The sequence below is a fragment of the Thunnus maccoyii genome, chromosome 17 (assembly GCF_910596095.1).
Source record: "Thunnus maccoyii chromosome 17, fThuMac1.1, whole genome shotgun sequence".
Taxonomy (NCBI): domain Eukaryota; kingdom Metazoa; phylum Chordata; class Actinopteri; order Scombriformes; family Scombridae; genus Thunnus; species Thunnus maccoyii.
The window spans coordinates 7,996,679-8,023,773 of record NC_056549.1 but is presented as its reverse complement, the minus strand read 5'-3'; the positions used below and the strand labels follow the sequence as shown (position 1 = coordinate 8,023,773).

The window sequence follows — 27,095 nt, the reverse complement described above, 5'->3', positions numbered from 1 at the left end:
CTTTACTGGCCTATTTTATCGCCGCCTTGTGTGACCGAGACAGACAGGTCAGACAAAAATAGACAAAGAATATGAGATAGAATATTGTTGTGAGGGTATAGATGGAGCTTTGTTGTGGTTTGTGGCAAAGAGAGACAATAGATCACTGTTTTTCACTGTTTCATGCACACAGAGTTGGATGAGTGTGTCTCTCTCTTCTCAGTGTGTGTGTGTGTGTGTGTGTGTGTGTGTGTGTGTGTGTGTGTGTGTGTTGGCTGCCATTTTGTTTGCTTTCCAGTTTCAGTTTCAGACTCTCTCCGTCTCTGTCCCAACACCACACACTTTCTCTCCATCTTTTCGAATGACGGAGGACATAAGGAGCTGAAACACATTAAATACACTCCATCTCTCAGGTGGGATGAATACATTTGGGTGATTTTGAGAATATCTCTCAGGCTAACAGAGATGAGATGAAATAGCGTCTGATTTTTTATTTTTTTTGCATGTTTTCATTGTTTCTGCTCTGCTGCCCAAACTCAAAAAGAGAGAAATATTCAGAGCAAATTTAATGCTGCATTTACACTACGATAACTGAATTTAAAGGTCTGGTAGTTTAAAAGTAGCCACCTGGCTCCAGTTAGCACAGTAACAGATGAGAGATTGATGTGAATTACCCTTGGGAAAATAAATTTTGTCACATAAAACGACTTAATTGCGAAGGTCTTCCGTTGGCTGTTATCACTCCTTACAGAAGACTGCAGTGACAAAAGCACTGAACTCAAATGGATCATGTGGGTGTTTCTTTTTAAAATTAGTTGAGTTGTCATTTGGCTACAGATGATCATCCATGATGTAAAATGATATATAATGCTATAAAAATTATAGCAGCCATTTTTAGGGCTCAAAAGAACAATAATATACAGTAGTACCCTGAAATGCCTCTTTTTCCCAACTCTCTGGTGACGTTTCGACACATTATTACCATGACAATGAGATGACACTACTCTACCAGGAACCGCAGCGAGCCTGAATAATAACAACAGTGATGTAACATTACACAACAAGCCCAAGTGTCACTACAGCTGGAGCTCTCTCTCCTCAGAAGAGCTAGCATTAAGTGTTAGAGCAACATCCCAGTGGCCCGCTCTAGAAAGAATGCCATGCATTATTGACCTGAGAAGTCCAAGACCCCATCACTTATTCATCTGGCCCCACTGTGAGCATCCAGATCTCAGAAACACATGGCTAAAGACCAGGAGGTGGAGGCACGTAACAGTGCAGGGTAACACTTCAAAAGCTCCAGCTTCACTGAGGCAGGTGACTTTCTGCAGCTTTTCTCCTCCACTGTGGCCCTGAGAGGAGCCTCTAGGGGTCATCAGACATTTGAATTAAGAAGTTAAACACTTATTCATTCAATTGATTTGTTTGGTCATCTGGAAATTAATTGGCAACAATTTTGATAATTTATTAATTGTTTAAGTCATTTAAGGCAAAAAAAAAGGCCAAAATACACTTGTTCCTGCTTCTCAAATGTGAGGTTTTTGCTGTTTCTCTTGGACTTCTATGATATAAAACTGAATATTTTTGGGGTTTTGGATCGCTGGTCAGACAAAGCAAGCAATTAGAATATGTCAACTTGGGCTCTGGGCAATTGTGACGGGCATTTTCTACTATTTTATTATATTTTATGGACCATATTATGAGATTATTCGATAAAGAAAACAATTATTAGTCGCATTCCTACAAGTAACACAAGGTTGGGTAAAACAGCGCTTCAAAACTCCACCACTGATAAGAAAAAAATTCCAGCAGGCATATCAAGTCATGTTACACATCAAAAACAAATCTGCATACAGACCTATATCCATTTTTAAAATATACTGTCTAGAAATTATGCTAAATGCCGCAGTATTAAGCATTAACTCATCAGTCCTTGCTGTGAGGCTGCCTATGGCAGGACAACAGCATGTTGCCGAGGACAACAACCTTTTCCTGAAACATGTTTTATTAGTGAGGTTTTGTCTGTTTTTGAGGATTCAGTGGGAAATGAGAAGAGATACCAAAGCAGTTTGTCAAGCAACGCAGGGGTAGCAGACGCACTGGGAGACAGCTTTATAATATAGAGGAATGTATGAATAAATTGCTTGTTGTACCATGTTCTGTGATCACCATAAAAACCACAACCACTGGGTAGATGAAGACCCCACATACTGCATTTCAATGTACAGAAATACAAACACTCAAACACAATCTGGTCACAGTATCCTACAAGGCTTGTTATACAACACATAAATAAATCCTACGAGACATATTCCATACATGCCCACCGCATTTTTCTAAGATGAACTGTTGCAGGCCATGTATGTCCGTAGTCTTTTTTTAGTTTCTCATCATTATGGATAGCGAGTGTGGTTCTGGGATGCCAGAACAGTTTACAGCTTTCTGGAAGTGTCGAGGGCAAAATTACAGAAAGCGAGATGCTGATGTCAGGTTACTCACTTAGTATTCCAGTCACACACCTACTCTCATACACTCTATTCTTCCGGAGTGGCTACTCGCTGTAAACAGCTTGAAGGATAGCCACGAGATGACCTGCGTGTATGTCAATGTAAAAACTGTCAATTCATCCATTATCATACAGCAGCAACGTAAAAACAGTACCATCATCCTATTTATTGTCTCGTCAAGGTGGCGTTGCGGCTGCATTTGCTAATAGAGATCAGATAGACTGAGGGTAAGCAAAGGGCAAGCCTGCCTTGTGTTTTAAGGCTTACTCCCCCCCCCCCCCCCTCCATCCTTCTCCTCATTGATGCTTAGCTGCATGGCTCCTTATCAGCCAGCTCACTGCTCCTTGGGAACAAGTGGCGAGTGCAGCAGCAGCAGCAGGAACAATAGACGGGTAGACTAGACAAGAACATCTCAGTGGTACAGACTGAGGAGTTTATTCTAAGCTAGGAGAAAAATATGCTATATTAACGCCATAATTCAGTATGCAAAGCATATTACACCAAACATGAGCTTCGCCAACGCCCTTCAGCGTCGTGCTTACAGTCACCTCTGTGGTCTCCCCGGGTAAAAGGGGTTCTGGCTGCAACATTTGCTCGCCCACGGGAGCACCCGGGGCCACATTCATTACCGTGCGGCTATTACAGATGACGTTTTGGCTGCTAGAGGGCCGTGGAGATATGACATTTGACAAGCAAAACATGACAGGGAGGGGTGCTCAGGGGCTGTTGTTGGCAGTAAAGCTGAAAGGAGAAGAAGTGGGAAGTGTTCAGATGGGGTGTTGGGGGGAGGGGAGGGGGGCGGTTTAGAGAGCGGTGGGGCAGATGAACATATGACCAACAATCACCAAAGCAATTTCTGTACAGGCTTCTGCAGCCTGTTTTGAATTAGAAGCACAACCTCTCGTGTTTTACGACGTAATAAACGTCAGGGCAGAGAGATGCAAAGGCTCTCCGGGTGAAAAATGCAGCAGATGTCCTTTTTATATCTGCATGTTTGATGGAATCCCAGGCAGGAAACGTTCAAGCCAGCAGCAGATTGCATACACAGAATTTCTGAAGTTTTAGTGATGCTCCAGTAACAGACCATCACACTGTGTTATGCACTAATCAATATTGATGACTTTCATTACCCTTTTGGTCACAGTTTTTTAACGACATAGGATTATAGCGCATTTCCATCCGGTGACTAAAGGGAAGAATTCCAATCAGTGATCCCCAGACATTTATTTCAGAGTCCAGCTGGATACGTTCAGTGCTTTAATACGAGTCTCTGCTTCATTCATGGTCATGAGCCTTAGTAGGCAGGCCACTTCAGAGTCATGTAAGACCCTATTAAATATTTGAGAAGTCGTAAAAACAAAGACATTAAAAAGCAATTAGGTGCACCCAGAGGATGAAAAATACCTTCTGACAGAATACACTAATCATAAAAATATCAAATGACACCTCTGCTGCCTTCTTAAAACTTAAAACTTATGTTTATCTGATATGTTCAATAAACATGTTATGTATATGCATCAAACATATAAAGGGCTTCAACTAATGATTATTTGCATTACTAATTCATTTGTTTGGTCTATAAAATGTCAGAAAATAGTCCAAGGTGACATCTCCAAACAGCAATCCAAAACGGAAAGATATTCATCTTAATATTATAAAAGAAACAGCAAATATTCACATTTAAGAAGTTAAAATCAGTGAAATGTGGGCCTATTTGCTTAAAATGACTTGAATGATTTAGTAACTACAGTGAATGATAAGTGAAATCAAGTGAATACTGTCATATTTGAATCGCCTGCTGTAAATGCTGCAGGGGGCAATGTTGACCTCCAGTGCCGGTCAGTCTAAAATAATCAATAAATGATAACACTGATACTCTGCATTGCTCACATGGCATTGTAAGACATTTTATACATTGTAGGCATTAATGCCAATATGTTATGGAATGATTACGACTAGTACAACAAAAATCTGATCAAATGTTTGGTAAAAACTGAAGGGTTTGAGATGTTGTGCAGTGACTGTGTAGCTACCAGATTCATTACAAACTCACACCAGATGGAGAATGCATAATACATCACACCATGCATGCCATTATGCCCTATAATAGATGCAGTCTTTATGATGCAGTAATAGTACATACATATATTGACGTTAAAATAAGAAAAATCTCGTATTACATGAAACAATCAATCACAGATCCTGTAAATACCATCTATCCTGCAGATATCCTGCTGTTTAAGGTTTATGTAAAAGCATTGCAGAGGCTAACCTGCACCGACAACCCCGGTCAGCTGCACTGCAGCATCATAAATTACCCAACCCAACCGACGGACCTACAGCAACAATATCACCAAAAAACAACCACATAACCCTTTACTGATCCTTCAATGAAAACCCGTCTCCACGCTCCGCACAGCGTCATGTTTGCAGAAGACTGATATGTCCTCGGTCGTATTATCCCTGCACCTGAGCACACAATGCCATGTAATCTAGAGAGCGGAGGGCGTATTCATGTTGACCCAAGCAGATTAATTGGTGACTTTATGCTTCACTGATGCAGGGATAAGATGTCTATACATGCTTTGATTCTGGAAATGGAAGCTTTAGTTGTGTCAAGATGGTTTACAATACAATACTTCTAAAGTCGTGTCTATTTCTGTGGTGAAAATGATATGTTGGAAGCTACAGATCAATATGAAACTGAAGCTGTCTGCACCATACACACACACATATACAAGTGTGTACACTGAGACCTACAGTTTATTCTTCAGACATAAAGGTACTTCTGGTTTCTGGTTGAGATCTGGTATTTGTCTCCAATATATAGTACATATATTCTAGATAGATTTAAAAGTTACAACCATCTCTAATTGAGACATTTATGCCGTTTTCTCAAATAGACAGCATTCATACTATTTCATAATATGATCATTCACTTTGCCATTTTCTCTCACTCATAGTTCTATTCTCCATGTTTCTATTTTCTGTCTCTCTCCGACTCACTCCCTTCTCCCACTCCTTCTCCTTCTAATCGCTTTCATTTTCTCCCCTTAAATTCCTTTCATTAATCAAAAGAATAATAATCTAACCCTGTTAGAGCTGGAGCGGGGACAGATGGCAGAAAGATGACAGTGCCTGACAGCGCAGTGGATCAGCCTCACAGATAACTGTCTCATAAATGTGGCTTTAAAGGGGAAAAAATGATGGTGGATTTTTTTTGATTTTCCTTTCCAGAAATGCTTCAAAAGCAAGAGCATCATTTGGGAGATAATATTAACTTTTTGGTGCCTGTCATATCACTTGCAGTTGGGGTAAAACTAAGGTAAATAAAGCTAAATTTAGAGACTTTAGTGCAAGCTCTGAAAGGATTTTTTGACAATTATGTTGCTCATTTCTGCAACTTACCTCCAACTACTCAACATAATGCAATGAGACAGCTGTATCAACCTGGTTGGTTTTTATAAGGCGACATCTCAAATGCTGAATAAAGATAAAACCTGGAACTATGTCTCTACTGTACACGATAATTAGCTGAAGTGGTTCGTGAGCTTGTGCTGCTGTGTCGCAGAAAAAGAGAATGTAAAAAATTATACATGATGTGGTTTGATGAGGGAAGAAATGTGCTGCTGCATTCTCTCACCGTGCATTTTGTTTCTCTGTTTTTGTTTACGTGCAGAGTGTCTCGGAGAAAGTGAGAGCTTGTCCCGTGGGGGCTGACTGGACACAACGACACCTCAACCCTGCCTTTCAACCTTACTTGCCATTTTTGCTGCCACTTAACTATCGCTCTCATATAGGTCACACTCACTTGTAAGAAAACGACATTTTTTTCTGCAAATAACTCTTCTAAGTCGGTGCTTTTCTCTCCTGTTTCTTTTAAAGGAAAAGTTTGACATCTTGAGAAATACGTTTATTCCCTTTCTTGCTGAGAATTATATGAGAAGATTGATACCAATCATGCCTGTAAGAGTGGTATCAAACCTCTCATCTAACTCTCTAACTCTAAAGCTCATTTCCCTAAATCTTTAACTATTGACTATGACTATTGAGAAAAGCAGTGTTCTGTTAACTTCATTAGTCCTTAGTAGTCAGTGGTCAGTATCATCTCTGCATGTTTTCTGTCATCTGTTTTACAGTTTTGCGCACCATTTAAAATGCCCCTTTAACCTTTTAATTATATTATTGTACGTTGCTTGTAAAAACTAAAAAGGGTTAAGCCACCTGGGAGACTTGTGACATGCTGACCGTCCAGCAAAAGTCATAAAATAACCTCACAATCATAATCATAATCTCCTGTGGTAATCCCAGACAACAGCCATGTCTCCTCTGGCTGTAGACTGTGAACCCAGAATAGGCTTCACTACTCCAAAAAAAAAAAAAAAAAAGAAGAAGAGAGAGAGAGAAAACACAGCATACTTGACCACCACAGGGTATCATTCGGGACATCTCAGAGTTATTAATGCGACAGCAACAGAACAAGCTCCGCTGAATCCATGAGGATGATTTTGTTTGTCACGCAGCTAAAACCTGAACTGCACTCTGACAGCAAGAAACAACCGCAGCAGTTCAGCTTTTAGTTCACATTCCCAACCAGAACACTTTAGAAAGGAGGGAGCAGACAGTGGTCTGGTTCTTTGCTCAAGGGCATTTTTTAACAATGCCCTTGAGCAAAGAACTATGAATACTTTTCACTTCCAGAGATACAGTCATTTTGCATCTCCAGCTGCAAGTTGAACTCAGACCCAAATATACTGTAAGCTGCTTCTTGTGATTCTGCACCTGGCCTTGCTGCTGCGTTGTCAGTCATGAATGAAACATGACGTTCACTCCCCCTGCCATGTGGGAAAAAAAAAAACACCTATTTTTGCACATGACTGCTTAGTGTGAAACAGCCTTAATAAGATTCTCAAATATGTCTCATTTCACTGAAGACCAGTGTGAGAGAGTTCATGTCTGTGGTATGAGGTTAACATGTATAGCTGCTAATTCATGGGTGAATGAATGAGGTGAATGTTTGTGTTGGGCCTGTTAAAGACCTTTCAAGGAATCACCTCTCTGATGTGTTTTTTTTGGCTTTTTTAAAAAATTCAAACCATAAAAAAACAATGCTGGTCTCCCATTTCTCTGTCTTATTGCATAACTGGGGCTTGATCATCACTTGAAGCTCCACGCTGAGAGTCTGAATCAGAGAGGAGCTTCTAGAAAGGGGAAACAAATAAGACCTGCACCAAAACACGCAATGCGCAGCCATCCAGCCGGCTCGATGTTCACCAGCATCGATCACATCGGCTTTGGCTCCGTTTCAGAACAGTACAATAAGTGAGCGTAAAACTGCCAGGGTGTTTCTGAGAAACAATCAGTGGCTGGTGATGGTGTTGTGAGTCACCATTTATCCAGATAGCAGCTCTCTCCACAGTGTGTGCAGTAGGCCTGACACCCACACTCCCCCCCCCCCCCCTCTCCCACCACCCCCTCCCTGTTTCTCTCCTTCTCTGCAGTCCAAACAGTGCAAGCCGCATAACGTGATATGGTATAGCGGTCATGGTAACCAGAGCATCCTTAGGGGCTTTTCTGTGCTCTCCATATAGTGTAGGCTATAATCTGCCATTGTTATGAATACAAAGCTGTCAGAGTCCAAAACTTGTATTCTTCCTTTAGATATAAGCTCATATGTGTTTGCTTCTATCCTTACAATACAGGTTATCATAAAATAACTATAAATAATATACTATATTTTGGTCAATGATCCTCATGACATAGTGTCAACTGCATGACTTCCAGTGATGTGGCAAACATTCAATCAACCCTCAAGTGACAGCATCTGTCAGTAAGCATCAGCCAGCCAGCCTGCAGCCCCATGTGGTCATTTACAATAATTCCAAGTGCGCCAGAGATCAACACGACTTCCAAATCTGATGTGCCGCATTGTCAAACCCAACAATAACTGTCTCCTCTGTCAGTGTTTTTTGAGCAACGGATTTCTGCATCACGAGGCTCGGGTTCCTCCTGGTAGCAGGCACGGTAATGTGCGCCGTGCGTGACAGGCAGTAGGCAGCACAGGGGCGTCAATTCACCATTGAAAACCTAGACACCGATTATTATTTGCCACCCAAACTTCCATATACCTGCAGATATCGAGTGAATTTCTAGGGTCAGATTGGAGAAATTACTGATTACAGACAGGTATTGTTTTTTTCTTAAATTTGCAAGTCATTTGAGGTAACACAGATAATGATTTTCTAATATATAGTGTGTATGAAGTGTTTTATCTGCATCATATTATGCAGCAATCCAAGCTGGTAGGTTTAGCATTTGCGCATGTGGAGTGCTCCGGTACCAATTTAGCACATTGTGCGCCATGCGAGGTTGACAGACAGCTCTTTGACAGTGATGTGCGTCGCCACGGAGACGGCTGGCTGGATGGATGTATGGGATACTGAGGGGGGAGAAAGAGGAGGAGGAGGAGGAGGAAGAGGAGGAGGAGGAGGAGGGGGAATTTGGTGTCATAGTGCGGGTTTCACCGCGGTCCTCCTCGGCGCTCGTCTCCCCACTTTCTCGCCTGAAACCCCTCGTAAAGGATATTTTCAAGTCCCCCTCAAGCCTGGGTCACATTCATCTTGCCGCGTGTGATGCAAAGACATTGCGTTAAAAAAAAAAAGAGAGAGAGAGAAAGAAAGAAAAGGAAGCGACGTGTTCCTGTAGCTGGATCCCTCCTCCCTCCTGTTTATATCTGCTACCCTCCTCCCACCGACTTCACCATGGCGCAGTTTACTATTAAATGACATTCTCTCAATCACACCACATCCACCGCATTCACCCTGAATGTACCCCTCTCTGTCAGCGGGGATGCTGTTTTTTTTTTTAACTGTCTGACAAGAGTGCGACAGATTGATTCATGATTCACCATCTTGCTGCGACATCAGCAGTCTACCTGCTGCCTCTCAGCTTTGAGGTGGGAGATGATTCTCTCAGTCAGCCGCGACATTGATTGTGAAGAAAACAATTCCCTCTAAAAAAAAAAAAAAAAATGGCAGGGAGGACTGCGTGGCACAGACCCTGCACCCCTTAACAATGCGGTGTTTGGACACATAATCGACATGCTGATACATGTATTTCGCCTCCTCGGTGTGTTTTCCTTCACGTAGGTGAAAGCTTCGAGGCTCTGGTGCTGTCCAAGGTGCTGAAACACTGAAAACGCCCACATTCAATATACGCATTATAGCGCACTGCATCCATCCTCTCAGCAATCCACTGCGCGTTTGAGATTTATCACCCAGGAGGTCACGCATTGCCTTCACTGCCTTCTTTTCCCCCCTTCCATCCTTCACCCTCCTCTTTCCTCTAACAGGGGCTGCAAATTATCCGCGATATATATTCCCAAACAAGATGAAACCCAAAAGCATCACCATCATTCAGGCTGGCATTGCGGGATACAAGCAGACATCCACAGCGCACGTTTCACAAATAACAAACATCTGCTGCTTCAATGCGCAAAAGGCATCCCATTTTTAAAAAAAAAACAAAAACAAAACATGAATTGTAAATCTAATAGAAAGTGTCTTCTCTCTTACCTGAGCCTGTTGTCGGTGCCCCGCAGTCAGTAAGGGAGGAAATATCTGTGTATTTCACGAGCTAACCGATACCAGCCTGTCTCTGTATATAACTGGGATGCTGCAAAGGCACTGCGCGTCGGCTGAGTCCTCTTCACTTCTTCTTGAATGGGAGGGGGTGGGGGTTGGGGGGGAAGCAGTGCAGCTCTCAAAGATGGCGGACACCTCTGACGTCAGCAGCAGCTTTTAATAGATATCTGTCAAAGAGAGAGAGAGAGACTTCAAAAAAAGTCTTTGTTATATTGGGCAGCTGCACGGATGTTTTGAAATGTTGCTGGTGTATGTTTATGCAACTACAGGCAAGACAGATATAGACTGTATATGCATTATTCATGATCACATCAGTTTTACATACATTCATACATGTCTAGTGCTTTATGCAAGGTTATCTTGGTTTGAAGCTCTCACCATTTAACCCCACAAATTCTCACAAGATATTTGAGTTGTTGCAATGTAACTGCGTCTTTCTGCAAAATCAGTCTATGCACTGTCACACTATGCACTGTCACTGTTCATAAAGTTGGTCTCACATCCAGCATCTATGGGAATTTTATGGGAACTATCATTTTAAATCAAAGCAATCTAACTGGTCAAAGACGTTTGCCACCAGCATGACTAATCATACTTCAGCACCTGCAGTAACCAAGTCTGGATTACCAATCAGGCAAAGTGCGCAACTGGCTTGGGTCCACAGACCCCCAAAGGGGCCTTGCAAAGACCCATACTCACTGTGGTGCAATCAATTTGTGGTAAGTTAATCAATTATAATTTGTTTAGGAATATGCCCGTATAAATGGGTCCTGATTGTGAGGCCTGACCTTGCAAGGTTCCTTATGTCAAAATCCAGTTTAAAACCTTTATTATTACAGTTGATACTGTACTTTCATTGTGCACATTCCTAAATGATGCATGCATGTATATTCCAGCATATAAAAACTGTATACACTGCACAGATGGGAATAGGAGGTTAACAGAGGCCCAGCAGCTCATTTTTGCTCCCCTCAGAATAAATCCAGCCACCGTGGTAACCATTGATTCTTTTGCTTTCCCAAATAAGCAGAGTAACTTGAAGGAAATTAAACAGCTTGCATATATTAGACAAATGTATTCCAGTCCTAATGACCTTGAGGACATTTTTTTGGCTTATGGGTGCCCTGCTGTGTGTGGTACTTTGCTGTATCATCACTGTATCTAAAATCATAATAAGGGTTGTCCTTTTTCCTTTTTCAGCTTTACAGTATGAGGTTGAAAATGTATTAAATATATTTAAAGAGCTGCTGTAAAGTACGTATTCTTCCACAGATAGATATTTCATCACCAAGGTTTTAAAGGATAAGTCTGATGATATTCAGTATTTTTCTTATTGTCAACAAATCCCATGAAAAGACCCAAACCAACAGCAAATTTAACCCACTAACAAGTATTGTAGTGGGTTAAGTTGTGTGGCCAAAGCCTGACGTTCTCATCGGTCTGTGCCATTGAGCTCAGCCATTGTCCAAAAACTATTAAAAACACATCAACGAGCCACACTAGCTCTGTCTGACATATTTCTTCATTATGATGAACATGGACACTGTCGTTTATTTTGTGTCAGTCCCACATACACTGCCCCACTGCTGTAAATATTCACTAGCTCACCATATCTGGCTGAAAATAGTCCCCGACAAATATACAATCTACTCCTGTTATAGGAAATTATTTAGATTTGCTGACAATAACAAAAATATAAAATACATCTCCAGACCTTATAAGTCAAGATTATGTGTAGCTCAGTGTGATAAACAGTTCACTCTTTGGACCTTACAGACCCACATGAGCAGCAGCTCCTGCATATCAGCAAAACGTGCCATTCATCACATTTTTTCTGTCAGTTATCGAGAAGAACAAAGGCAGCCTGACTTCACCCAGAAGCAATCTGCTGTGTTTGTCACTCAGCTGACAGAGTGCTGCCTCTTTCTGCATCTTCAACCTGCATGGTAGCAAATCTGTGAACATGGCATTTATATATGTAGAGGCACACACACAAAGACACACACATGTATGTCAGATTTCAATATAGCCATCATTTATTTGTAGCAATAAGTACATGTATGTTCATCTTTTTCTCATTCTCACACAAAATACTCTCTGAGGTGAAGAATGTGAAATGCTAAGCACTTGGAATATGACTGGAGGTTTGTATTTCTGATCAATTACTGAGACAAACACACAGAATGGGGCCGATTGATGTTTTCTCAACACACTGAATCGTCTGTGGACTCACCAGTGTGGGAATGTCCCCCCTCTCTGCTCCTCTAGCCGCTGCCTCTGCCTGGCACTGTAACAAATGTGTCTTCAATTGCTCTGAAGCGAACCTGTCTCCTAAATTAATGATAATGATAACTCTGCATGAAAAATCCATTTGGAGAGGAGAGCCAGAGGAGACGAAAAGCGAGGAGGGGAAGTCTGTGTGTGTGTGTGTGTGTGTGTGTGCACTGACTCCATGTATGTCAATGAGGGAGGTGTGTGTGTGTGTGTGTGTGTGTGTTGTGTTCTGGGTGTGCTCAGATCTGTGTGTGTGTGGAGAAAGTGAGGAGAATGAATCCACAGGTCCCTTCATTCATTCGCTCTCCCCTAAAACAATATTACAGGAGCATAACGAACCAAATTAGGAGTGGATGGAAGTGGAGCATTGTGGTTCTGTTTGAAGGGAGGCAACAGAGACCGTGCAGGCTCAGGTTAGAGCAGTAGGGGTTTCCAAATTGAGGCTCGTGGGCCTCTTGGGGTCCCTGAAGCAGGCCCAGGGGTCCCCGTGCAACAATATATGATTTAATTTCACTATTATTTAAGAGTAAGAGAATTTATTAGGATGCCTGTTCTGATCTGATCATAGGCCAGATTTTACCCACATTGATTGATACTAAATCACAGCTAAGAACAAAAATGTATTTTTTTAATGCCTGATGAGTGTCATTCACTATAGTCAATATACTGTAATGATAAACAGTGATGATCTCTCTGAAATCCAGACAAAACAATTAGCAGCTAATTAAAGGTATGATATGTAACTTTTAAAATGTCTAGAAATGACTGGATGTGTTATATATATATATTTTTTTTGAGTTGTGTACTTACATTATCCCAAATGTTTCTGACAATGTTCAAACCCAGAGAAATCTGTATCTTTTAATCAAGGTAACGGTCCGTTTCATTTGGTCGGTAATCAATGGTGTCATATCCACATTTAAGCCACATTTTTACAACACACTTTTTAAATCTTGGTTGTTTTTAACTATATCTTGAAGTCCAATATTCCCTCTCCTTTTAGCTCTGTTTAGGTCTCCACCAACTCCTGAGGGAAATATCTGTCTTTTTAGCAGCTAAATGCTCCGCTATGTTCACCAGCTAGTTGCTAAATTTTCCCCTCTGCTGTTAAGTGGTTGGCTGGTACCGTATAGTAGGTTTATCAGAGCTTTTTCACTGACAGCAGCTGTTGGTAAAGTTGCAGGCTGGAAAACCAAAACAACAAGCTGAAAGACGCTATAAAGCGCCGTACAGCTGAGGGGAACTGCAGAGGTGGCTGATAATTCCCTGTGGATTAATCACTAAGAGCTTGACCCCTGTCACACACAAGTAGTCATTTGACCCATTGTTAATATAAAAACGTTTAACAGTTTTACAGATAACCAACATACAAAAGCTCAGTGACACATATCTGGAACTCTTCATTTTTACAGTGCATGGGTGCATACATTCATGCAATGTCATGCTATCCATAGAAAATAATAGAATAAAATAATTTATCCTATTTGTTGTTACATTTTACATAATGTGGTTCAACCTCATCATTTTAAATAGATCATTTTTACCACTAAACACGTCCTCCAATGACTCAGCACGTTAATCCAAAAATATCGACTTTTTTTTCCTCCCAGGGTTTCGGATTCGAAAGAAAATATTACTCAGACTTGATTCAGATTAATCCCATTTTAAATACCGTTCTATTAATACTGTGACAATTTTAAATGAACATTATTTTTTGTCTAACAGGGTTATCAGCCGTCTGAACCAGGCATTGTCAGCTTGTTGCCGGATACATCCCCCCGGCACTTCTGCTGCTTATCTGTCACATTTTATTCTCCACAGAGCAGCTCCAGATTGAACCATCTGATGAAGTCTTAATACTTTGGGTTTGTAGCGCGCTGGCTTGTAGATTGTGTAAGTGTCATTTAGTATTTTGTCCTAGCCTCAGTCATCATCTAATCCAAAATTTCCCATTACCCGTTTCAATGTATATACTGTGGTAAAATGTTGATTAGTGAAAGGAAGACAACTAAACCGAACTCTGTCATTAAGAGAGTGATGTCTTTAACAACTCGTCCTTTCTTAACTTTCCTGCTCCTTTTCATTCATTAAAGCTGGCTCACTTTTTGCAGAGATTAAAGAGAATGTCTAACTTTTCAGAAGAGGCCTTTGAAGTCAGAGTGTTATTTGCAAGGAGGTGTGTGTGTGTGCGCGCGTGTGTGTGTGTGTGTGTGTGTGTGTGAAGTGTCTGGGGAACTCAGTGGATGGAGAGCGTGGCTTTAGCGGTGCTCCGTCTCGGTCAAAGAGCAAAACACAGCAAGTGGAGGAGAAGATTAGCTGCAGCATTATCAACTCTGTAGCAGACAAGCTTGCGCACTCTGATCTCTCTCTCTCTCTCTCTCTGACTGATTTCATTCTTAATTAAACTTCACAGGGAAGGTGGGAGGCTGGAGGAACGTGGGCGGAGGAGAGGATGGGGGTGAGCTGTGAAAGAGTGACGAGGCGAAAAAAAAAACAATAGGCACGGACTAAAAACAGAAAAAAGAGGTGTTGAAGATCCGGAGAGGAGAAAATCCTAGCCAAAACAGACGTATACATAAAAGATGAGGATAGAGGAAGAGAGAGAAGGATGGACGGAGGGAGAACATATTCCATAGGATGCACAGAGAGGGGATAGTGTGTAAAAGTGTGTGTGCGTGTAGAAAAAGAGGGCAGGATGAGAGATGAAGGCAGGCTGCGAGGTTTGGTGTGGGGGAGGGTGCTGCAGCAGCAGCCTTGCTGTGACTCAGCACTAAAATCTGCCCCTCTCTCTCTCTCTCTCTCTCTCTCTCTCTCCTCTCCCTCAAATATCAGTCCTCAGCCATCCTACCAAACACACTGTTAGGCCTCTTTCTCATCAGACTTTGGAGAGCTTGTCACGACCGTGCATCTCATACATGATTTGGCTGTCGTGTTGACATGTTCCATCTGATTAAGCTTGCACGAATTTCTCGGTGCTCTTCCCACGTGTATAAAATACAATAGCACTGAGTAAAGTACTTCAACTTCACTACATTTTAGAGGGAAATATTACACTTTTTACTTTACTACATTTAACTGACACTACTTACTAGTCACTGATTAAGATTTTACACACAAAATATACTATCTATTTAAAAAACACGATTTTTTGTTATAGAATAAACTTCCCAGCAGAATATAAAGTTGTTCAAATAAGCTCCATCCCGCCCACCTAGAACATTAAAATGCTGCTTACACATCAATGCATCAGCAATAATCAATAATATTTATTTATTATTATTTATTATCTAATTTATTATTGTTTTACAGTGTAGTATTGCAACCTTAATTATGTAAAGGATCTAAATATTTCTTCCACCGCTGGTAAAATCTCACTGACAAAAAGCTGTGTATGTCTTGTGTATGCTTAATATAATAAAAAAATTAAGTTTTGTAACATAAAGTTCACATGTACTACCTAAAAAATGTAAATTTGTGTATCTTGATTATCAGCAGATTATTGGCAGTTGTGGAAGAAAAAGACCATTTACTTAAGCAGCAATACTACAATAAATATCTCAAAGTTAAAAGTCTTGCATTAAAAACTTTACATAAGAATATGTGCATAAATGTTATCTGAAAAATGTTATCAAAATTATCAAAAATAAAACTAATATGCAGGCAGAATGTCATACATTATTACAGATTATTGAATTTAAGCAACATTTTAAAATGACTCTGTGGAGTTTCTGACCACTAGTAGTGCTATGGAGCAATAATTTTACATAAATAAATGCAATATACATTCCTGCTGATGGTTTCACTCTATTCCACTGACTGGACATTAGTGGCAGTAAAGTGAAAGAGAAGGCGAGGAAGAAGGAGACTGCAAGCCAGCAAACATAGAACAATGCAGAATTAAAAAATAATTGAAAAACTGGCATTAACAAATGTTTCATGAGTAAGGAAACGCACTCAACAGGTTTGTCAGACCTCAAGGACACAGACAACGTCTTCTGATGAGAAACATTGAATGCAAATATAACTTTTGTTTGTTTACAAGAAAACTCCACAGGGTTCCTTTAATGAGGCAGCTAATCAGGCTGCAGCTCATTTTTACAAACGGTGCTGTTTGGTAGTTTAATTTACTGTATAACAATGCATCATATTTTAGAAACTCATTATAGGTTTTTCAAAGCATAACCTGCAATTTGATTACAGCTGTCATTTAAATGCAATACAGTAAAAAGTATATTATTTCCCTCTGAAATGTAGTGGAGTAGAAGTTTAAAGCAGTATAATATTTTAAATACAATACATGAGTAAATGTACCACTGTAGCACTGATTATTGGTGTGTATTTATGTATTTAAACACAATAATACTGTGTCTCTGTATCTCCCCCTGTTACAATTCTGTATTTCATTTCTCATCGCGTTTACCTGCAGGCCTGTTGTGCGGTTTTGTCTTTACAGGGGTGCTGAGCCGTGAACAAATGCACATCAACAAAGACATGCATGAAGAATAGCTCTCAGTCTCATCCAGCCCACTGGGGAGAGTGATATTCAATCTGATAATTGAGGTATTGATAGATTGGGAGTGAGTGGCGACATTGATAAGTGTGGGACTGAAGGTCTTGTATCCGATGGTGAGGATGGTTGTCAGAGGGAGCATCGATCCGCATCGACCTGCAGCTCTACACCTCACTGGCCTCTTTCTTCTTGTCTTTTCTATCCTTGACTTTTCTATTTCCTTTCTTCTGCTCCCTTCTGTGCCCCCTTCACTTTCCCCACTATGTTTTCATCTCCTTTTAGGTTCAATTTGCACTTTACCTATCCTCTGTGCCTTCGGCCTTTTCTTGCAATTGCAGCCCATAAAACAGACCCGGAACGGCGTGTAGTATTTGGGAATCAACAAAAAAGAGCAAGGGCCGATGTGTCAGGTTTGTGTGTAAACAGCCGAGTACAACGGTGCAGAGAAGAACAGACTAGAACAGGACAGAGCAGGGCGAAGCAGCCAGACAGAGCAGAGAAACAGAGCACCGCATGATGCAACATAAGGTTATATAAGTTATCAGGTGAATCTAATACAACACAACCTCCACCAACTCCGGGTAATGAAACATGAAGTAACATAAGATAAGGTAATGTAATGTAACTCATAGTAACACAAGATAATGTAACAATGTAACAGAGAGCAGGGGAGGAAAAAGGAAACAAACAGAACAGAATTTGCGAGGGTGCACTGGCCCAGAATCTAACGTCCCTCCTGGCTAACTCACAGGAAGTGGCACATTACTGCCGACTGAACTCAAAATGTGCGTACTCTCAAGCTCCCATATGTGCATACATGCGTATATAAAATTGCACATAAATATGTGTCTGTGTGAATGTTTGAACAGCTGAGATTGGCCTGCCACATGACGGGAGTTGAAAGGCCCAGTGAGCAGAGAAATACAATGAGCTCTGTATCAGGATAGGGAAAATAAGACATGTGTCTTTTTTTTTATGGCAATTTGGGAACTAGAGACTAGTGGTAAAAATAAATGATCTAACCTCTCATCCTCCCACCTCATGCTCAACTCCTTCTTTTCTGACCTAAAACCTCTATCCTACCCAATTTCCCTTCTCCATTGTCCCCTTTTCTTCTAAATTAAAAGGGCCGTATTCATGCAATGGATTATATTTTACCAATACAGAGATGCTACCAAGTTTTGTGCATAGTCACTGTAATTTTCCACAGCACTACAGAGACCAAAAAGGATGACAAAAAGGCTGCAATGCAAGAGCATGACTAACAGCGAGGGAAATTTAGAGCTGACAAATTATGTAAACAAATGCAATAAAGCCACTACAGTACGGGTATGTGTGGAATCTGAATATCCCTGACTTTAGTATTCCCCAGTGGTTATATATATAAAAAAAAAAGAGTCTGTGGCAGACAGCAATGCTGACAGAAAAACGAGTGCATCAGTTGATCCAGCAAATGCTTCCAAAATGAAAGTTTTGTCACAAAGCCGTGCAGTGGCCGTATGAAATATGATTCTTGTCCGTCGGGAGTAAAGAAGGGAGCAGTGTGTGACGTTGTTACAGAGCCACAAAATCCGCAGACAGAAGAGGTTGGGGTGGATGAGCTGGCCAAAAAACACTTCCCCCGTTTCTACCCGCAGTCATAGTTGGTTTCTTTTAACAACGACCACCATCATTCCCTAACCATAACCAAGTGCTTATTATTGTAACCATGATGACAAAGGTCCCCTAACCCTAACCAAGACGTTTTTTGTGCCTAAATTTAATCAAACCTTTACCATAGCTGTGTCAGATCAGGGAATAGTTTTATGTGCTGTTCTGAAGGACAGTGACCACCTTTTTTTTTTAAAAAAAATGCTGACAAAATGTCTGCAATAAATGTTGCATTAAGCTGCCTGTACTTCATCCAACTTTTTATCATTTCTTCTTTACACCTTCTCCTCTCCTGTTCCTCCCTCTAACCACTCTCTTCATGCAATAGACCCCCTCCTTCTCCCCGTGCTCTCCTCCTCTTTGACTCCTCCTTCCTCTTCATCATGTATCACATCGCCAGGGTACGGATCAGCACTCCTTTTCCCCTAGCTCCCCTTCCCCTTTAATCTCACTCTCCTGCTTCATCCTTCTCCTCCTCTCCCTTCCTCGTCAACTACCTTTCATCCTCCTCCCCTCGCTCTGTACCTCCAATGCGTCAGGCATTTCCCAGTGTGTGTGTGTGTGTGTGTGTGTGTGTGTGTGTGTGTGTGTGTGTGTAGGGTCAGAAAGGTCAGGGTCCTGGTTAGACAATCAAATCTTCTCTCCTGATGGTACCATGTTCATGCGTGTGTTTTTTTCATGATAAATGCTCTGCACTAGTCTTGGTTTGTGAAAACTTTTCACCATTTATCTCTGTCTTTGTGTTAGAGTGTATTTATGTGTGTGTGTGTGTGTGTGTGTGTGTGTATCAGGCTACTCACACTGCAATGTGCATGCAAATGTTTCACCTCAGCAGATCGAAAGCTAGATTAGCTCCCAGTGTCTTGCACCTGCCTGTTGCTATGGAAACTGGGTATCCTCTGTGCGTCACCTGTGCCCATGTTTGGTCTGGTTTCCTGCTCCTTTCTATCAGCTCCCCCCCCTCCCCCCCTCTCTCTCTCTCTTTCTCTCTCTCTCTTGTCCTAATTCACTGTCTGCATCTCTCTCCCTCTCTCTGTAGTCCAAACCACGCACACTGAAACAGAAACACACACACATACACACACACACACACAAAGTAATGGACACAAACCACAACCCGCGCGTCTTCTGTTGACTTGATGAATTAATAAGAGTATTTACATAAGCGAATTTACATAAGCGAAACACTGAGCACAATTCAGAAACACAACCGGTGACACATCATCCACACCACATTAACACAGACAAAACAGTAAATGTATCGGAAACACATGGATCATAGGGAATATATCACAATATTGTTGCTCTGTGATGGTCATATACAGAATTAGCTCAGCTTTGATAAACGGTTAGTTACAGTTCTTTATGAATTATCAATAAGAAAGAGTGTGGCTCAAAAGCAAAGTGATCATCCATCATCAAAAGTGATGTGGATGGCGACCCACATGGGCAGTAGGTGTAACCTGCTGCAAACCCTGACTTATAATACAGCACTGAAAGTAGGGGTGCACCGATCCAACGTTAACTTCGACTATACCGATACCCAAACTCAGGGTACGATACAGAGTACTGATCTGACACCAGTGCCCTTTTCTCTCTCAAATTTAAAAACTGTTAACCTCTCTCTAACACATTTTTGGGAAATATGCTTATTCACTGTCTTGAGTTGGACGAGAAGCTCGAAACCACTCTAATTTTTGTTGTATCGATCTTCTATTTGGCTACGCCCAGCAGACAGTTAGCTTAGCTTAGCATAAAGACTGGAAACAGGATGAAACAGCTAGCCTGGCTCTGTCTGAAATAAAAAGTATCCGTCTAGACGATACATTTAATTTGCTTGTCTGCAATAAAAACAACAAAAAAACAAAAAAAGACAGCGTCATTTTTTCACCTCAGTCGTTGCTAACTAGATGTAACATCAGTCTTCACTTCCATTTGTTAAAAAGTGTGGAAAATGTCTAAATCTAGTTTAGCAAAAACTACACAAAATGTTAGCTAACGTTAGCTAAACGCAAAATCCTATCACTGCCTTCATTGTGAAACACATGCAGGAAGTGTTGTAGATCAACAGCACCTTTTATCATAATTTGCTCAACACAGTAAATGAAAGAAGAACTGCAGGACTGGATTTAATGGGATGGGTCAATGGGTCATGTTGGCTGATGCTTGAGCCACAATAAACACCGTACCTCTTTTAAATGGCATCACAGACAAACCAAAGAAGAAGTTTGGTGCAATTGTGTTAAGTTACTATTAGGCAGACGCTGATGCAGCTAATAAGGAAAAGTGTAAGTCTTGGCTAGCTGTGCCGTGTCTGCAAACAACAAGACTCTGAGACAACTTCATCCGAGGTTGCCAGATTAGTTTTGGACAGCCGGGCGCCAGGTATCAGAAAGCAGAGTCCTGCCTGGAAGCAAGTGAGGGTAAGGAGACGAAGCGACAGAGCAAAAAGCAGACAGATGATAGAGAGAGAGAGGGAGAGAATGACTGGGGTTTATCATTGTGACATAAGACGGAGGACAGAGAGCCTTCACCACTGCAGTGTAAAAACCCCAACTAGGCTGACCCTCCTCCTCCCCTTTCTCCTCGCCTCTCCTCCATCGATTCGGTGGTGCAGCAGCGACAGCAGCATAACAAAAACTCTGGCAAAAAAAAAAAAAAAAAATCTCAGCATCAAGCTCTGCAGTAGCTGCCTAGCTTTGGGAAAACACCCCTCTTTGTTCTTTCACTGCGCCCCTCTTCCTCCTCGCACCCACACCACAACCATCACCCACTGCCGCCACCTCTTTTCCATCCTATCCTTCCTTTCGCAGATCAACATCCCCTCACTGACACCCCTTTTTCCACCGCTGGATGTTTCCCGACGCAGCAATGACAGGCCAGTTTTTCGGAAGACACCTCTTAGCCACTTCTACTAACCATCCGTCCACTGGTTTATCCCTCTATCTCTCACACACACCTACACAATCTCACCTCTGAATCCAGCTAAATCCCAGCTCTATTCTATTGAGTCTGACTTGGGGAAAAACTGTTTCTTCCTCTTGACCTACCCTAACCCCCATGCAGATCACTCTCACTCACTCTCCTCTGTTGCTCGCTTTAACTCCCCTCTAACCTCCGCTGGTAGTCAGGGTATAAACCTTCACCCACTGCGATTCCCCTCCACCATGCAGCATATTTCTTCTCCCACATGATAACATCAGGAACATATGAATATGCAGGGATGTTTGGTGTTCAGTTATTGGTTTTCTCTTGGCATCCTTTGCTTTTCCAGCTGCAGCAAACTGTAGCTGTGGGTGCAGCATCATTACTATGCAGTGAGAGAATACAGTGAGAATGATGAACACGATGTGCGGAGCTGTAAGGGAAATAATGCTAATGAGAAACATAATCACAAGTGACAAAAACTCTTCAGACTCCTCATTAGGCCTCAGAGAGAAATGTGTGTTTCTCTCTAAAATAATACACCCATATTCTAAGTATTTTAATTATTACTCATCCTGAAAGGTGTACCTCACTACCAGCCATGTGTCGCATGAGTGGCAGGAGGATTTTGAAAAGTTGCTCTCTCTTTTTATCACCTTCCCCTTTTACATAACATTAATCTGTATTATTTATAGGTTTATCAGAAAGGCTTGCCGATGATTCCTTATATAACATTTATATTTTATGACTGTGTTTCCTCGTTGAAGTTTGATTAAAATGTCCCTCTTGCTCAGGAATCCAACTACTGCTGAGAGATTGGCCACTGAGGAGGCCTTAATCAACAGGGAGCGTGTGTGCATAAGTGTGTGTGTGTGAGAGTGAGAGACAGAGAGAGAGAGCGACTGAGTCCCTCTCTTTTTTTGAAGGGCTGAGGGAGGCAGTTTGGGAAGGGCGCAGATGATACTGCGGTATAAAACAGAGCCATATGCAATAACATTTTAAACTTTTCTCCAATAGTGGACATATTGCAGATTGAAGCATCTCAACACAGTCTCAGTCAATAATTTAAGACAAAATTTAAGATATAAAAGCACCCTTCTTGTTAATATTGTAAATACCATGTAACCAAATATAGTGTTCTACTGTATTTCTGTTCAGGGTAAGACTCTCTTCATATCAAGTGACATAAAGGGGAAGAATACATTACATTAAGCCTAAAACCCTAAACAGATCTTTTAGCCACTTGGGGGCAGCACCACAAGCACTGACACCTTGACAACTTGATAGCAAACTGTTGCCTATTTACACATCCAGCAGCCACAGAGCAACATTACCATTCATTTAGAGTTCACCAGCTAGTCATTAACTTTGTCTCTCTGCTGTTTGTCGCTGGACTCCTAGTGTACAGTGGGGCTTATCAGAGTTTTGAGCTGATCAGAGCTGTAAACAGTTGCCTGCTGCTGCTGGAAACAACACTGATAAGAGAGTGAACCAATAAAGTTGTGAGCCAATTTTTTTTTGCAAACCTGCAAAATTATGAGCTCAAACATGCTAAAATGCTTTGTAGAGCTAAAAGGGAACGGCAAAGTTCAGTGCTAATTTTCTGTGGGTCCATCACTATAAGCAACACCTATAAAATTATTGATTAGTGCTTTAAACAAGATACAAAAAGTAAATACAACCAGAGAACCCTTATATCACAATGTCAAACATACTCTTTTATTCAATATAATAAAATATGGTCATTTGTGCTCTATTTTTCCAATGGATATCGTGATGTTTTGACATTTTTTATGTTAAAGGTGCAGTATGTAGAATTTGGTGGCATACTGCCGCCATGTTGCACCGCCATGTTTCTACAGTAGCCCAGAATGGACAAACCAAACACTGGCTCTAGAGGGGGCTTGTCATGTTTTCCGTGAGTTTCGTAGCCACTGTAGGTTATCCTACCTGCTTGGAAGGGGAGGATGAGGGGGAGGGGTATTCAGTTAGTTGCAATCTGCAACCTCACCACTAGATGCCACTAAACTCTGCACGCGGGTCCTTTAAATTCGGATGGAACAGTTTTTGTTTTAATACATCAATGTTGTACCTACACATTTTAGACTGAAGATAGTTAACAATTTCAATATTCTACATTGAGAGCCAAAGTAAGCCAGCAACACTAATGAGCTGTTTTTAGGGCAGAGGAAACTTCTATTCCTACAATTTGAGGCAAGCAGGTGAAGAGAAGTAATGCCAATATACCCCTAACACAAACAGCATAATAAATTACAACATCAAAGGCTTGAGTATCTTAAGTAGTTTCATGATGCTGACCTTAGACTCTGTTTCAGAATCAAGATATGGATTATTGTGATCCTGTGAAGCTAATGGTGCCATGGGTTTGATTCCCATTTTGTTATAGAACATTTCTTTAGTAACTCTATGGAAGAAAAGAGAGATAAGCTGACATGTTACTGATCTTCTACGATTAACACCTTTTGTATCCAGTTTTTACAAAGGAAGTATAAATGCGGCAGCTGTAATCCACCCCGTGAGATAGTTACTGTATCTGTTTTTGATATCCTTCCCAGGAATTGGTCTGTTTATCTGAGCCAAGAACCCGGTCCTCTGTTTACCACCCAGTGTTATTGGTCTCACTATGAAATTCAAATCAATATCCTCATAATAAAAGTCCCAGGCCTGCAGCAAATTGGAATCTATAGCTTGGAAAGCTAAAGAGATCTATGGCACTGCCAAGGCTGTACTAATGAATGATGAATCATCGCAACGTGCACACACACACACACACACACACATACACATATATACGTTTGCTTGCATAGCTAAACCTGCGCAGGTACCTCCAAACATCCACAGACAAAAAAAAAAAATGCTTACACATGTATAACAGTAGACACACATGTGGTCCTGTTGTGTTACATACAGTCAGTCAGGCTAGTGTGAAACATGACTCCCTCATCAATAATAGATGTCTCATGGATGTCATTGTAATGGATGTCATTGTCTCACTAGACACAGCATTTCCATACCACTGCAACTGTGTTTACAGTTATCATCTCTCTGAGAAACAGAGACACCATGAGCCCTGAATCCATCTCAGCATGAAATTACAGGAAATGGATTTTCTTCAAACCTGAAACTATGAATATATTTTGTCTTCTAACTTTTTTCAGATATGGACAAATGCAGCATTCAACATCATTAATTCAATTTACTGAATTAAATACCTGCCTTGACCTTATGGAGATACAAAATTACAGTTTCCTCACAGCAATGCTGTGACTACAGCTACTGTATCTTTGGGATAGACATATTTAGGAATTTAGATTATGTATGTACTATGCAATAAATGTATGTATGTAAGTGCGTTATGTCTGTCTGCATGTATTCATATTATTCAGGAGGCTGCACGCAGAATCTGGTGGTACACACAGATGCGCTGTCTGTGCACGTGTGTATATGTGATGTCCAGAGTGTGTATATATGCTTGCTTGCATGCAGTATGTAATTATTAGATTACTTGCATGTGTGAGCACATCTGTGTATCTGTGTGCATGCGTCCTTAATGTACGTGATGCTATAATAGACTGTAATGATAACATGCTATAATGTGGTAAACAATGATGATATACTGTGTGTGTTTACTGTATGTGTGTGTGTGTATGCCATTGGGTTGTTTTGGGAAGTGAAGGGTTGGAGTGCTGAGTGCTGACTAAGCGGTGCAGGACCAGAGCTGGGAGACTGCAGTGCTGCTGGCAGCAACGCACACTGATTTGAGCTCAGACTGATACTCAGCAGAGGGGGGAGGAGGGGGGAGGAAGGGAGAGGAGAGGAGAGGAGAGGAGAGGAGAGGAGAGGAGAGGAGAGGAGAGGAGAGGAGAGGAGGAAAAGGCTCTAAAAAAGGTGCTTAATGTCTGAAAAAAATTCACGTGTTATCTTTCACAGACATACACAATTAGCATGTACTTGCGCTCATATTTTAGCACAACACACATGCACTCCCACTCATGCAGACAAATATAACAAGTACTGTAGGAGCCAAAATAACATGAACTTCCATGCATGCACACGCACAAAACCACAAATACGCACGGGCCTACACACACGTACACATGCATAGAGGTAGAATACAAACACACATAATGTATTCATACAGGAAAAGTAATGTCTACTTGTTAAAAAAGCAAATGACACAAAGTAAAAGCAGTCACATTATACGGCTACAGTACAACCGGTAATACACACATGCTCATATAACAGGAATACACCCAACCACACAAACACGCTCCAGCACACATACTGCATGATCATATAAGCCCTGAGCCCACGCCCTGACAGACACACTGCGTCACGGCCAACAATCAGAGCCAGCAGCCTTGTTTACTCCCTCTAACCTGTGTGCCACTGATTGTGCTAGAAAAGCCCTCATCTTCTCCTCCCGCCCACGCCTCCGCTCCCCCCCCCTCTCATTCCTCTGTCGTGCTCCCTCCCCATCCTCTGAGTCACCCTCTACTGCTCTTTCTCCATCCCCCAACACCTCTGTCCCCCCCCTCCCCTCCTCTCCTCTCCTCCTCCTCTCCTCGTGTCCTTTCGCCTTCCCTTCCCTCGCTGTCAGTCCTCTCCTTCCTTCATCTCTCTTGCCTCATTATGAAAGGCTCTGCTGGGCTTTCAGAGATGTTTTTAACTTTCTATTCACTGTCTCCATTTCTCTTTCTGTATATCATTACATATGTGCGTGTCTCTCTCTGTTCCTCTCTCCTCCTCTGCATCTCTCATCACTCTCATCCCTCGCCTCTTTCTCTCCTCGCTTCCTTGTCATCAATGATATTGTGACGATGTATATTTAAACAATCCAGGGTCTGTATTATGAACCTCAAAGCCGCTCCCCCCTGCTTCCCTCCGCCCGTATATTTGATTATATAACTGCGTCCCCATGGACCTTGAGGACACTGCAATCTAATTTTATCTGGTGATGGTGGTGGTGATGATGGGAGTGTGCATCAATGTGACATTTAACACAGAAATTAAGTGTATTTTCTCAGATGATACTCGATACGGACATCAACACCTAAAATATGGCCCAAACACCGTTCAGCGCCGGAGTCAGCCACCCTGAGGCCATTCATGTGATCAATTCATCAAGGCAAAGATGAAAGAGGGTAAATTATTGACCATCTTAAAAAATAAAATCATCTCTTCGTTAATATGTATCAAGCAGATTCCTGTTTCAAAGCGGTCTGAGAGGCTAATGTGAGAACAGTAAACACACACGGCTGCCATTTTGATGTCTTTCTGTGCTAGAAACACAAGAGCTCCCTCCAAGTTTTCTGTTCTCCCAGCTTAATAAACAACAAACCCCTGCATTGCTAAATTTGCCAAACAGCGCCATACGCAGGTTTTAACATGGAACTGCATCTGACTGTAGAGCAGATTTTTTTTTGCCAGTAGCTGGATGTTTTGCAGTCAGTTCCAGCAACATGGAGGGCTACCAGGGGTGAAATCAAAAAGCACAGCATTGAGACAAAACTGAGCGAGTGTGTGTCTGGCTGCTCAGTGCGTGTAAGTGTTTGTTGCTTGTGTGATTGTAGTACATGTGTAAGT

General features: G+C 41.5%; 1 protein-coding gene across 1 annotated transcript in view; it reads right to left on the bottom strand.

The window, feature by feature from the left end:
• Window positions 1-27,095, bottom strand: part of snap25a (synaptosome associated protein 25a) — a 54,490-nt gene that overhangs the window by 26,971 nt on the left and 424 nt on the right. Inside the window, exon 2 of the mRNA XM_042390949.1 lies at window positions 10,061-10,296. The gene's annotated coding sequence lies outside the window, so the exon portion shown is untranslated. The remainder of the gene's footprint in view (window positions 1-10,060; window positions 10,297-27,095) is intronic.